Below are 14,976 nucleotides of genomic sequence, written 5' to 3'. Positions count from 1 at the left end.
ATCTATGTTTTTTTTGTGTCTTTTGAGCACTATGATTAACTTTTTGAACATTTTTTCCCTTCAAATTTTGATGCTATGTTTGAAACACCTATTAGTTAGATATTAGACTTCCAAAATTGGATTTCAGAGTTTGAAGCCTGTGTCAATCAGAACTGATCAATAAGAAAAGAGTCTTTCCATGTCTTCCAGCACTGAAGGTCTGGAAGAGTAAAGTTTCTTGAACTGATACTGCTGGGCTCTGTCCACCAGCCTAACATGCATGATTCTCTAGATGTTCAGCTTTAAGCTACTTCAAACCTCACATCCAATCTTTGCCCATGCATCTGCCCACATGTACCTCTGGAGAATGGTGGCCTCTCTTTTTTTCTTCCTTCCTAGTCACTGATCCTTGCTCCAGGCTCTAACCTGGAACTATGTGGAGAGGGCTTGAAATGAAGTTCCTGCTTCTCAGCAGTGCAGAGCCTTAGAAGGGATTTGGAGATGCCAAGTGACAGAGCCGGCTCTGTGCATCAACATTTCCCATACTAGACTTGTGACCTTCAGTGAATTTCTTACTTTCTTAATGCCTCAATTTCTCCAGCTCTAAGAAGAAATAATATTGTTAGCTACCTTGTAGGTTTCCAGGCAGACTGAGTGAAACAATGTGTGCAGGGGTTGTAAATCAGTGTCTGGCACATATTTAAGTGCTTTTAGTATATATTTTTAAATATATATTGGCTATTCCAGTTTTATTACTATTACATTATCTTTTTTCATATTTTCACCTATGTTATTTTGCTGTAATTTTTTTTTTTTTTTGCTGTGCTAGTAGGGCCTTGGGCTTGACAGGCAAGCACTCTATGAACTGAGCTATATCCCCAGGCCCTTGCTTTAAATTTTGAAAAACTTACTGGACATTCTTTTCTAGTCTGCCTATTGATTTTTTATAACATATAATTTTAATCACTTAGGTAATTTTCTGAGGTCCTTCTTTTTTATATAGTGGTTTTATTGCTTTAAAAATGCAATTCTTGCTCAGTGTTTCCTTTTTAATCTTCCAGCAACTTGTTGATAACTGTTTTCCTCTTTCTATTATGTTATAAGAATATTCTTTTTGTTCCTTAAAACTTTTATTTCAATAAGGTGTTGGGAGTACCAAGAGGTGAAACCATATGGTTAGTTTGCTACCCTGTGAAGAAGCCAACAGAGCTAATTTTATCCTCATTTTCTTCATTTAGCAGTATTGAATGAATAAACTCTTACTAACAATAGTTCACAGTTTTTCTGCCTTATTGTGTGTCAGATAGCATGCTAACAGCTTTATAAATTCACATCAATCCAAAGACATGGGTACCAGTATTATCACCCTTTCTTTAAAATGAGATTACTGAGGCTTCCAGAGGTCAGATGACTTGCCCAAGTTCACACAGTTGGTAACTGGCAGAGCTAAAATGTATACACAGATCTATTGACTCCAGAGTTCAAGCTCTGAGCTACCAGTGCTGCATGGATTTCATCTTTTTATGTAGCTACATAGTATCTCTGAGTGTGTGTGTGTGTGTGTGTGTGTGTGTGTGTCTTCATATCCACTCCCTCTCTGATGAATTCTTAGTCTTCTTGTCAAAATTTCTTATTATAAACCTCACTTAAATATATATGTACTATGGAAAATTTTTATGCACTGCACTCAATATTTTCTAAAAATAAGTTCTAGATGTCAATTTGCTAAATCAAGAGTTAAGCCAATCTCAAAAAGCCAAAGGACGAATGATATCACTAATAAGTGGATGATGACACATAATGGGGGGAGGGAAGGGTTAGTGTTAGGGTTAGAGTTAGGGTTAGGGAGGGGGGGCAAGAATGGAGGAAGGAAGGACTGTATAGAGGGAAAAGAGGGGTGGGAGGGGTGGGGGAAGGGAAAAAATAACAGAATGAATCAAACAACACTACTCTATGTAAATTTATGATTACACAAATGGTATGCCTTTATGCCATGTACAAACAGAGAAACAACATGTATTCCATTTGTTTACAATAAAAAAAGTAAATAAAAAAAAAAAGAGTTACCTACAGTAAAACGTTTTTAATGTATTTTGATAAACTGCCCATAATAGCAAAGTCTTGGCAATTGGCACTTCACCAGCAGCAATGTGTTAAAATGCCCGTGGCTCACATCTCACCAATAGCCTCTAGTACCTGATTTTTGCCAGTCTCATAAAAAGGAAATATTTCTTTATGGTTTAAATCTGCCTTTATCTCATTGTTAACATGATTGTACATCTGTTTCTATGTTGCAGGTCATGTACCTTTCTTCTTTGTGAATTGTCATTTCATTTTCTGCCCAACTTTCTACCAGGGGTTTTGCTCTAGCTGATATAGATTCATTAATACTTTAGGGACAATAAACTTTAGCCAGTTATTTATGTTGCAAATATAGTTTCCCATTCACTTTCTATTTTTATCTGTGTTTATAGAATTTGTAAAAGGAGTTTTAGATATTTATGCAGTCAAATCTAGTCTAATAATTTGCATAAACTCTTTTAGTGGATGGAAGAATGAAACCAACATAAAAGTTGATCCATTAGGAGTCTGATTTATGATCTGAATCTCTAAAGGAATCATACAACTCCACAATCTGTTTGGACCACTCTAGGAAACATCAAAATTGTTAAAGATGATGAAAATTCCACTCACATTCTATATGTTTACCTAAATCAATCTAAGAAGGATTTCCAGGCAGGCTAGGTTGAAAGCTACAAGTTTACCCTTCTGATTTACATTATGCTTAAAATGTGCAGCATCAAAGTCAAGGTTGGGTTTGGAAGTTAATGACTACCATTTGGGTGCTGAGTGGGTTGTCCCTGTTGTTTAATCTCCAATTTCCCACCTGGTCAGCTACTGACATCTGAAGACTTCACTCTCCCTTCTCCAGTATTGATCTTCATCTTTTGTGTTTAAAATTGCTCCAGAATAAATTACAGTTGAGTCATAACTGAATAGAGATCATATTTGTAACAAGACTGTCTACCAGGCAAGGATCTCTTGGGTATGGGGGTACCAATGGGTAGATGTGAGGCCTGGGTCACAGAACATGTTTCTAAATTAAGTCTTCAGTTTCAAGGGATGGGAATTAGGCATGGGCTGATTCAGGGCAAAGTTCATCTTTTGCCTACATTTTAATTAGAATGATCTTTCCTGATCTTATCTTGCTTCTCCAGGTATCAAAACTTTCCTACCCATGGTTACTACAACTGACTCTACTCTTGTAATTTCTCTTCCTTAGATTATTTGGCAAATTCCTAAAAGAAAGCAGCTTTTTCTTCAAAGTCCAAATTATCAAAAAGGAAGCATGCAAATCCTAATCTCTTTCTTCTTTGGAATACTACTTGGACTTCAGCTTTCCTGGTAGTCTTCTCGAACTTCCATTTGGAACTTTACCATGTTGTGTTCAATTATTACTGCCCCCTATGGTCTCCCACAATGCTGTGCTGCCTCTTTATTGGTTCATCTGCTCAGTGAGATGGTAATCTACCTTTTGGGCAGAACTTTAAACTACTCATCTCTAAATCTACAGCACTTCTTATTGAATCTGTGTTAGAACAAAGGAAAATATTTGATTCCAACATGCTGTTATGACCTTGGTTTGGGGGAAATGGGAATTAATAGCTTTTGATATAAATGCATGTGAAGAATAGTATCACAGCTGGAGGTTTATCAGATAGTGGTTAAAAGAGGAAATATGGTGACCCCTAGATAATCTCTTTAGGGGAACAGCCAAAGATTAAGCAAAACCAGACATGGTTAGTGTGTGTGTCTGTAGAACAGAAGAAAAAATATGTGAGGAGGGTAGGCTATGTACACAATTTTAACAAGTGATGCTCAGATCACTGTATCCATGCCAGTTTATCTGACTTTCATTAGTTAATCTTGCTTATAATACCTCCTAAAACAAGATGAATGGTAATGGGATATCAATTCAGCATGTCAAGAGTTACTTGAAGACATCTGAAGTTCATATAATTATCCAATCCCAAGATTTATTTGGACATCACAAGAGAATTTTTTACATGCCAAAGGTTCTTATAGTGTGCCTTTTCTAAAAATGATCAAAATATGTTGTAGCAATTTTAGAGTGAGGGGCAGGCTATCAATAGAAGTCTTCAAGGCCAGTCTTTTAAACAGATACTTGCTAATTGGTTCCAGAAATTATGAAGTATTTAGAGTTTGTGTAACCCACATCCAGGAATAGTCCAGACAAGATTTTTCTTATTACAAAATCCATCTAATGCCCTTGTCACACTAGGATTCTTTTCATGGAATACACACACACTACTTACAAATAATTTTAGTTCCACCTCAATCACAGCCAGACACTTGGAGTCCCCAAGTACTTGAAGATTTATAGCATGAAACCCTCCTCTGGTTAAAATGCTGCCTCCCTCCACTTTGGCTCAGTGGGCCGTGAAAAACTGGACTATGGGGAATAGTCCTGCATCTTCTGGAAAGCCTCTCTTGAATAAGCTGCTCTTTCCTTAACTGTCAGGCCGACAAGGGCTCAGATGGGAGACCCATGGAGTCTGACTTCTTGACCATCAAGGGGCTCAGGGAAGGCTATGAGTAACTTTAAGAGCAGTCGGATGGTATTTTTAAAAGTACGATAATAGAGTTCCATTTTACTTCATGCTCAGAAAACCTTTCTCTCCTGCTGGAAAACTGGCCAGGCTATCTCTAACAGGAATTCAATTCAACTTAAGAACAGTGGTGCTCACTGACACTGTAGAAGAACTTGCAAGGAAGCCAAAGATATTTAGTCACAAGCTAAGAGAACAAGGGGATGGTCCCATATTATAGCATCTTGCCTATTTTTTGTTTTGATTTTTTTTAACTTCATAGGTGTATGGTTTGGATGTATGGTGTCCCCCCAAAGTTCCTGTATTAAAGCAGGAATATTTAGAGGTGAAATACTAGAGTATGAGAGCTGTAACCTAATCGATCTATCATAGTTTGAATGTATTAATGGGTGCTAACTGTGGGCCAGTGGGGCTGGGCTAAAGGAATTGGGTCACGGGGAGGGGGGGGGTGTGCCCTGGAAGAGCTCACTTTCCCTGTGGCTCCTTCCATCCTTCTTCTTTCTCTCTCTACTTCCTGGCTGCTGTGAGTGGCTTCCCTCTGCTATGTTCTTCTATGATGTGCTGCTCACCTTGGGCCCAGAGGAATGGAGTCAGCCCATCATGGACTAAATCTCTGAAGCTGTGTGCCAAAATAAACTTCCCAACCTCTAAGTTGTTCTTGTCAGATATTTGGGTCACAGTGATGCAGTCCTGAATAACACAATGGTATTACATGGAAGCACTAAGGTCTATATTTGAGCTCATTTGACATTGATAATGAATGTTGGAATCATTTGCCATTCTGACTCTCTGGCCTCATTAAAAGATAGTACATCATCCACTTATCAGGGAAAACATTTGGCCTTTGGTTTTTTGGGATTGGCTTATTTCACTTAACATATTCTCCAATTCCATCCATTTATCTGCAAATGCCATAGTATTATTTCTTCTTTATGGCTGAATAATATTCCATTGTGTATGTATACTACACAACCATAGAAATGAAATGCTGTACCCCATTTGTGTACAATGAATCAAAATGCAGTCTGTAAAAAATAATAAAAAAAGAGAGAGTACATAGTTAAATCTCACACCTATCTTCTTCCTATCCAGCTTTACTTTAATGTATATGGGTAGCTTTTGGTGATCATTTGTTGATTTTGTGGTTTCTAAAATGTGACTGTAGTCAAAATGGTTGTGGACAGTGTCAACTAAGCATTATTCACTGTGCTCCCTCCTCCTCCACCTAAGAGATGATCTACAAAGAAGTCAGATATTAGGAGTAGAATGAAAGTTGAAGAGGGGAAAGATTTAGTAAGATTGTTGTACCACAGAAACATCTTTGAAGTGTTCTTGAACTAACATTATGTCCCTTCCCCAGAAAATGATCAGATATCTCCTTATGATAACAATGAATGTTCTTCTTGTTTTCTTCTTCAAAAAGGAACAAAAATAAACAGTTGGTGAAATACCCTCTAAGTGAGACATAAGACCACTCATGTCCAGTTTCGTTCAGTGCTTTCTTAAATGGGCGTCCTTCACCGTCACTTGGGAGTGTGGAGCTTCAGCATCTTACAGCTCCCTTCTCATCGATTTGAGTTGAAAAAGTGAACCCATGTGAACCTGGATGCTAACACATCATCTTCACAAAGCTTCCAGCCTGCTTTAGTGTCTAATGCAATTAGCAGATTTCTTTGAACAGTACTGCCCTGGGCTGCTTTCTTCTACACAATGTCACAGTGAGCAAGCATTATTCTTTCTTTATGTGGGGAAGTAGAGCAGAGAGGAGTGAAATAACCCCAGAGGTAAAAAAAAAATAAATAAGTAAGTATCTGTCCTTAGAATGGAATGTTATAATTCTGCCTGTCATTCTGATGACCATTAATTTCTGCAAATTATAAGAGAGAAATCAGTCCCCAAAGAAAACTGCCCTTTCAGTTCAGGGCCTCAGGGAAGATCTCTGATGCAGTCTCACTTCCTTGATGTGCCTTTGAGTCATGATAGTCTTTCATGGAGCTTACAAGAAAAGGCAAGAGCACAGGCACCCAGTTAGCAATAGCCCAGTGAGTAACCCTGGGCAGGGCAGCTGGCTCAGGGAGGGGCAGGTGGACAGGGATGGCCTCAGGATCCAGAGCCGACTTAGTGCTCTTCCACAGTCCTTGTCCATTGTTTTGTACTTCAGAGAAGGTGTGGATCTGTCTCTCACTCTTCCGCCTTCTGCTTATAATGTCACCTGCTCTCCCTTCCCTAAACACGCACAGTTCTATCTGACTCATTGCCATGTTTCTGTAACCTTGGGCAAGTCGCATCAGCTCCAAGGGCTTCTGTTTATTTATAAAAGCAGGATAGCACTCATGACTGACTGCTTGCTGGAACTCTTGCTAGTAACACACACGTGTGGCAAAGCTGAGCATTGGTGCCAGGTTGCAGCTGGACACAGGAACCCAGATGTGGTCTCCCTGAGTGATTCTTCTGCCTGAGTGGGCTCCTTCTCTACAAAGACTGATGTTTTTTAACCTCTCCAGTGTAGGACATTTCAAGGTTAAACCCCTGGGATATCTTGAGTTATTTTTCACTTCCCTCTGCCCTAGTTCATTTATCTAGAAGATAGGATTGATTGCCTAAGCAGATTAAAACCATTCCTATATTAAAAAGCCCTTTCTGACCTCCATTTTTCTAGGTTTTCATGGAATACCAAATATCAAAACTGGAGGAGACCTTATAGATGATATACTCCCTACTCCCTGCCTCAATTTCAAAAATGGGAAAGTTAGAGGCTGCTAGAGTTGAAGTGCTTGATGTTGTGCAGTTAACCTGTAGTAGTGGCAGAATGAAAAATCCAAGGTCTCTACCTATTGTGCTATTCTGCTATAGGATGGCAGAAGAGCAAGCAGACTCTTAATGTACTACCTGCTCCACACCTCTGGCTAATACATCCAGTCTAAAGTTTTGTATAAAAATCATTTTCTCTGCTAAATTCACAGTTGATTGCCAATACATAACAACCTACAAATACCTTCTGGTAACCCATAATATCCAGGGTACTGTCTTCATGGTTACAAGTTCATACACATACCCTCTTGCACACACACAGGACTTAGGAAAATTGGGGTTTGGCCCATTTTGTAAGTTAAAAATATTATTTCTGATGAGTGGAAAAATTAGTACTGTTTTAACAGTGTCTCACGCATGTCTGGGAGAGAGCAGGAGACTGTTGCCAAGCTGAGGGTAACCCATCAATAAAATGTGGTTATTCACTTTGAGGATGCAGACGAGTACACAATTGAAACTCGCTCATTGGTATAAAGCCTAAACATTGTCACAAACCCACAGAGAAAGACAATGGTAGAGTTGCAATGAAGATGCCTCTATTGAACTTCTTTATATTCTTTTTGTTGGACTGCAAGTTACCAACACAAGCATATTCTATAAAAAGAGACTCTCTTGATTGTGGATCCAACCTAAATGCCCTTCAATTGATGAATAGATAAGAAACTGTGGTATATATATGCAATGGAATATTACTCAGCCATAAAGAAGAATAAAATTATGGCATTTGCAGGCAAGTGGATGACATTGGAGAACATTATGCTAAGTGAGATAAGCCAATCTCAAAAAACCAAAGGATGAATGATCTTGCTGATAAGCAGATGATGACACATAATGGGGGGTCGGAGGGGAGCAAGAATGGAGGAAGGAGGGACTGTATAGAGGGAAAAGAGGGGTGGGAGGGGTGGGGGGGGAGAGAAAATAACAGAATGAATCAAACACCATTACCCTATGTAAATGTATGATTACACAGAGGGTATGCCTTTACTTCATGTACAAACAGAAACAACATGTATCCCATTTGTTTATAATAAAAATAAATTAAAAAAAAGAAAAAAGGAATAAAGGAAAATATGAAATGATCTTTTGGGGCTTTCTTGGAACTACAATAGTAGTAGCTGGGTTTGAATAAAAGAGGAAATAAAAATGACTTTCTTAGGTTTTTCACCTAAAAAAAAAAAAAAAAAGAGAGACTCTCATAGAGAAGCAAGAAAAGCAAGATGGAATGAATTTTTATAAAGAACAGTCAGATTCTGGGAAGTCTGGGGGTTGGTCGTCTATGTTCAGAATTCCGAGTTGGGAATTTTGTAAAGTACATGTTTGAAATTGAGGGTACATCTCCTTGGAATTGGTATAGTCAGATAGGGGTACTGGCTGCCCTTGGGTTATAATGAAACCTGCCAGGTACTCACTGCAAAATTTTCTGGTTGTCCTCTGGATTGTCATTCCTCTTGCAGCCTGCTTATGTACTGGCCACAAGTTTTCAGCAGCTTACCTTGTGAAACCTACTGAGATCACCACAGAATGGGCGGGCCCGATGGATGAAAGCTGTCACCCACAGAGGTACACATGAACCTTGGCCAAATGCACTCTACAAGGTTTATCTTAGAGAAATTCATCCTTGAAAACATCAGTCCAGTGATGACAAAAAAGAATTCTGCCTAGTTAGAGTTCTCTGCAGGAAATATTTTTGATAATGTTTTGGCTTTACAGGGGGAAAAATGGACTATGTGGGGGTTACCTCAGTGCATAGTGAAATTACGATTCAAATAATTTGAGTCCTGTTCTCCAAATACAGAGGTCTTATGTGAAAACAATCTCATTTTCATTTTACTTTCTGGGAACCCCTCCAAAGCATGGTGAGTTGCCAGCTTTCTGTGACCTCCAGTCCTTTTACTGTTCCCATAGGAAAACTGACCTTGGGACTGTAGAGGGGAGGGAAACACTGATCAAGTTGGTGTGGGGCAGAAGTTTCAATCTCTGTTTGTTCATTCCCCAAAAGTCTGGGTTCTCCTGTAGCACAGCCTATAGAACCTCCAAGGTTCCAGAAATGGACACAAAAGGTAGAATAAAGATTCACATCAATCCTAAGCCAGGACATAGACAATAAAACATGGGATGGAGACTCAGGCAGACTCTCATAAACAATTCCTCATGAAGTTTCAGGAATAAGGAAACACTTGATCTCCAGATGCACAGCTGACACAGGACTCCCAGATCCCTCAGGACATCTTAGGACTTAAATAAAATTTATAGGGCACAAGAATTCTTCCTTAACCATAACTGGTTTCTACCGGTGTTGCAACTGTACTCGTAACAGATTCCTACTTTGTGCGAGACTTTCTCAGGTTCCTAACTCTTTGGTCTGAGAGATATCCATCTGGTTATTGTGTTAACGAAGAGAGCATGTATGTACATCAGGGGGCTCTGAACCCTACCCATGAATACTGTCCTTTATGCACACAACAGATCAGAGGACAATGGCTTCTTACCTTTTTCCTAACATGAACTCCTTTGATACTTTGATCATGGGCACAGGGGCTTCAAGGATTTTTGCTTTTAAGGCAGATTTTGTTATGTAACAATTAATGTCTTCATTTTTATTACTCTGAGAAAATCTAATTAAGAGTAATAGCATTATCACCCTGACCTGATAGAATTCTAGCCAAAAGCAAAGAAACTGCTGTTTGAGTGGGTCTCTAAAGCCTGAAAACAGGCTGTGTAGTCATTTGGCATTTTAATTTTGAGAATAGCTTGTGGGCTCCATCCTTGCTCTTTGTAGGCCTTCAGAATCCAAAGAACTGCTTGTATATTAGAAAAAAAAAAAAAAAAAGAAAGAAAGAGCAAAAAATTAAGAGTGCCCTAGACCTATGGAATTTGTAAGCTGAGTGCAACAAAGAGGCTCTCAGCTATTGTCTCAGGTTTCTTATCTGAAAGGATATCATCTAGAAATGTCTCATCTCACAAGGCTGTCATGAAGATTAAATAAAGCAATCAACATACTAGAAAGTTTTGAAAGATTTGGCTTTCTCCCAGGCAAATTTCACTTCAGAAATCAACTTTTAAAACATCTTAGTATAACAAATGAAAAAATTTGTTTCCTTTACCTTACAATCAATCAAAGAGTGTTTGTGAAGAAGGAGATAAGAACAATTTTCTCTCAAAACTTTGGAAAGGGATCAAAACATGGACCCATGGGCAATTATTATGAGGTGTGTGGGTATGCCTATGTGGGGTTTTGTGGTTATTTTCCTAGAAGAGAGGAAAGTAGGATGCTGCTAAGTTTTATACCTGTACAGGGTTAAGAACAGCTGGTGGGGGTGAAAGGGGAAGTAATGTATACTCTGAGTATCAAAGCAAATACTTTAGGAAGGAGTCTTTATCCTTTTCACTTAGAATGCACACAGTGCAGACATTGGATTGAGCACATTGTCTAGAGCAGAACACTTAAGAACATGAGCTTTCTCATCAGCCAGGTCCCAACTCAAATTTCACCTTACCTTATTAACTCTGTAACCTGAATAAGTTCTATAGGTTTTTTTTTGTTGTTGTTGTTGTTGTTTTTTGGTGGTACTGGGGATCGAACTCAGGGCCTTGTGCTTGCAAGGCAAGCACTCTACCAGCTGAGCTATCTCCCCAGCCCTCTATAGGTTTTTTAATGGGAATTAAATAAAAAAATGTGTAGATACACAGGCAGCAGATTAGTTCCAAGTCATAATTAAGAACATGATCAAGGTGGAATGTTGATATGGGTCCTTATGTTCCAACTTCAGCACTTTCTCTTCTCCTGGGGGTTTAGTTGATATAATGATAACACATGAATACAGTTCATGTGGGGTCAGTTGATTAGGAAGGGTACTGGTGGATGTGCTGATGCAATTCCCATTCATAAGGGTTTTGCTATCGCCCTGCTGAGGTATGTATGAAGCAGGTCGGGAAAAGGAAAAAACTCTGCTCAAAGATGTTCAGTTGGCCACATCTCTCTATGGCATTTCTTTATCTTGTTCTTGTAAATACTTAGGGATTGCAGCTGCTTTGGAATTTCTACCAGGCATCTAATGAAATTTTTAGGCTACATCTGAACAGAAGTGAGCCTGAGGATGAGGGTGGGGAAGGCTTGTTGCTGTAGATTACCCATTTACAGCTTCAATGATACCGACAGACTGAACTCCAGAAAAATATGGGTCTGTTTGTGTTGTAGATACTGAGGACCTTGATATGATGGGTCACTGATAATTGCTCTTGCTTTAAGCCAAATCTGTTGTATTTAGATCAGTGGATCTTCGTTGAGGTTCATGAGAGTAAATTCTTGAGTTACCAGAGAAGAATTGGGGTGGGTTCATTTATTTTTCTGGAAATGGTTCTGATGGTTCAGTTGGGGCTTATGGGTTTGAGTCCATGCTATAGAAGTGAGCAGTGGTCTAGCCTGAGCATTAGCTGGATTGATTTTAAAAATTTCCAGCATCGAGAAGACTGCAGTGATTGAAACTATTAGAAACACTACCTTTTTCTCTCCACCTGTTACTCCTGGTACCTCTCTTCACAGAAAGTCTGGTCTAGTCCAACCCTGGCCTCTTGGCATGGCAGCACACTGGCCTCAGGCATGGTATATCCTCAGGCAAGGCCCAATGCAGAACCTGTTAAGTCAGCTTTGTTTACCTTAGTAACCCTCCCATTTTTGCTCTTCCATTTGTTAAACTCTATGACCATACAGGACAGACCATGGGCTGGAAACAAGGCAGAGCTGAGTGGGATCCTGGGTAACTGCACAATTTCCCACACACTGCCAGGTACTGGTGCTTGAAACCAAGGGCGCTTAGCCAATGAGCCACCTATCCAGTCCTTTTTATTTTTTATTTTGATACAGGGTCTCACTGGGTTACTTATAGCCTGGCTCAGTTGCTGAGGCTGACTTCAAACATTTGATCTTCCTGCCTCAGCCTCCTGAGCTGCTGGGTTTACAGGTATGTGCCATTGTGCTCAGCTAACTGCATGATCTTGAGCAAACTAATTGACTTCTGTGTTCTAAATTCCCAACATATTAAAGGAATACAAATGTCTATCCAATCCAGTCAATCTCAGGAATAATCTCCCTCTCCCTAATATCCAACATACATGAAATGGAAAGAAAAGTTGGAATACCCTCAGGGTCTTCCAGTATATTTTTGGCTATGCACCAGATGCAGCATAGAAAGGAGAGGTCAGGACTGTGTGTCCATCCCTGAGTAACCTACAGTACCATAAGAAAATCTTCCCAAAGCATTCAAATGTTCTGAGACTCTTCACCTTCTTTAAATCTGCCTCCATTGCTTGTGTTATGTACATGCACACACTAGGTAGCAGCCAGACACACACTTAACATTTTATGGGGCTTAATATCTTCATGGAAGTCAGTTTTCCACAATTCTCCACAACATTCCTGGGAGATAGTCCAGATGTATACCAAATCACATGTGAAATTCGTGTCTGCAATGGCTTCAATTCCTGCATCTAATGTAACTAGGGCAGCCACTAAAATTTCCAGCCAAGAACCCTACTTGAGGGGATTCACTTCAGTTCCATAAATGATTGACCCGACTGCTGTCAAACATTACTTTGTCTCATACAAGGCCCACCCCATTTCAGAAAAATAAAGCCTCTCTATTACTGGGTTCCTAACTAATAAGAACCAAAAAACTATTCCATGGACCTGACAAGTCAATGTGGTGATAATATCACAACATTTCTGCAATTAGAGGAGTTACATTCGGACCTAAAAAATATTGTTTCCATGCTCATTAAAAACAGGATTTCTAGAATGTGTAGGGTTGAAAGGGAAATTTCCATTTTTTATGATTATTTCATAACCTTATTCTCTCCCAAGAATCACTTACTACTCGTTCTGTGATTAGTCTATTTCTTCTGTACAGACTCCAGTGATGGGGGATGCTCTCTCCAAAGCCACAAGCTCTTGTACCTGAGGTGATATCAGGTAGCAGATTTGTGGATGAACCTTGTTCATGTTTATTAATCATTGATCTGGGAGGATTCTTGTGGTGCTTACTACTCTAGGTAAGATAAAAAACCTACCCTGGCCAGAAGAACATTTGGCTCATAAGTTGGAAGAAAGCTGCCTTCTACTACATATGTCTGCTCTGTATAGGGACTCAGTTAGGCATGGGACTCAGTTAGGCATGGACCTCAGTGGTCCTCCATTAAAGGTAGGAAATAGCTTTGTGGCAGTAAATCATTGACCTGGCTGCCTGCGTATGATAAGCTTAGGTAAACAGGTTTGATTCTGCTCCAGTAATTTCAGGACGTTTAACTCCCTAGGTTCCAAAGCACAAAAACATACACAGCTCCCTGGGAGATTCTATCATTTGAGGCTGACACATCTCTGAACTGACAGTATGGTCCTCAGAATTATATGAACACTGTCCTCACTGGTATACCTTGGAAGTAGAAAGAATTTATGCAGGCAAAATTCTGGAAGAGAGACATTTTTGTGGAACCATCATCAATAGAAAAATTTCAATACATCACAAATATGATTTTGTGTAATGAAAGAAAAAGAAACCTTCCAACTCTTTGAAATTTGTAGAAAAACAGCAACCACTTTCAGGGGAGAGAGAAGAATATGCTGCTTTCTAGAATATGTGGATGGACAAATGATTGAATTCTCCTGACGTACACCCATAACTAGCATTATTAATGAGCAGACCACCGTCACAGACCCTCCAGTTACGAGGCTAAGCAAAGTTCTTCTTCTGTGATCTCAAAAGAAGAGCTAATGACCAGACAAATCACCTACCTTGGTTGTTGCTTTTCAATCGAGATTCTCCTCTAGCAAGGTTCCTGACTCAGTAGTGGTGACCCACAGTCATTCCAACCTGGAGAGAATGGGACCTTGGAAAGAAACGTCAACGCAGGCTCATGCTCTTCCCCATGCATGAAAGCAGGTGCTCACCACCACTTTCTTTTCTGCTCTCTCTGGCCTCTGCAGGCAGTGGCCACAGGCAGCAACTTGCTTGCAGCCAGGTATGTTGACAGATGTGAAGGAGGGAGTCTGCGCTGGTTTCAGCTGCTGGCCCAGCCAATCATAACACACCAGCCAGCTCCTAGTCTTGCTCAAATCTAACCAGGGAGCTGAGTGTCACGATCAGCTAGCAGGACTATAAGGGGCAGGAAGCAGAGACTGATAGCTACTGACTATCCAGCAAAGTGGTTGCCTTAAAACTGGATCTGTGAACTGGACAAGAAGCCCTGACTTGACAATAATTTACATAAGAGATGAAAATTTTATTCCCTTACATTTTAGCAATTTTGGAAGGAAATACGGAGGTCACTTTATCAAATCTCCCATTTAATAATAGAGTTCCTTCTGTTGACTTCTTATCTGAGGAGAACCACCTAGCAGTTATTTGAATAAATATGGTTGCATTTATTGAGAGTGCACTATATATTACACATTTCATATATATTACCACAAATTCTCATGATAACCTTGGGATTTTATTTCTATTTTTTTGGTTGAGGGACCAGAAACTCAAAGGGGAGATGGTCATACAACTACTAGATA

The 14,976-nt window shown here is 39.6% G+C and overlaps 1 protein-coding gene across 12 annotated transcripts in view; it reads right to left on the bottom strand.

The window, feature by feature from the left end:
• PHLDB2 (pleckstrin homology like domain family B member 2) overlaps window positions 1-14,435 on the bottom strand; it is a 196,487-nt gene extending 182,052 nt beyond the window's left edge. For 7 of the 12 annotated variants that reach the window (XM_079101412.1, XM_079101420.1, XM_079101413.1 and 4 more), the window contains exon 1: window positions 14,209-14,434. The gene's annotated coding sequence lies outside the window, so the exon portion shown is untranslated. Of the gene's footprint in view, window positions 1-14,208 lie in introns of all 12 variants that reach the window. The other 5 variants (XM_079101414.1, XM_079101416.1, XM_079101418.1 and 2 more) reach the window with 2 other exon arrangements.
• Between the last annotated feature and the right edge of the window lie 541 nt (window positions 14,436-14,976).

The sequence above is a fragment of the Sciurus vulgaris genome (genome assembly GCF_902686455.1).
Source record: "Sciurus vulgaris genome assembly, chromosome: 10".
Taxonomy (NCBI): Eukaryota; Metazoa; Chordata; class Mammalia; order Rodentia; family Sciuridae; genus Sciurus; species Sciurus vulgaris.
This window is presented reverse-complemented; position numbering and strand designations above follow the sequence as displayed.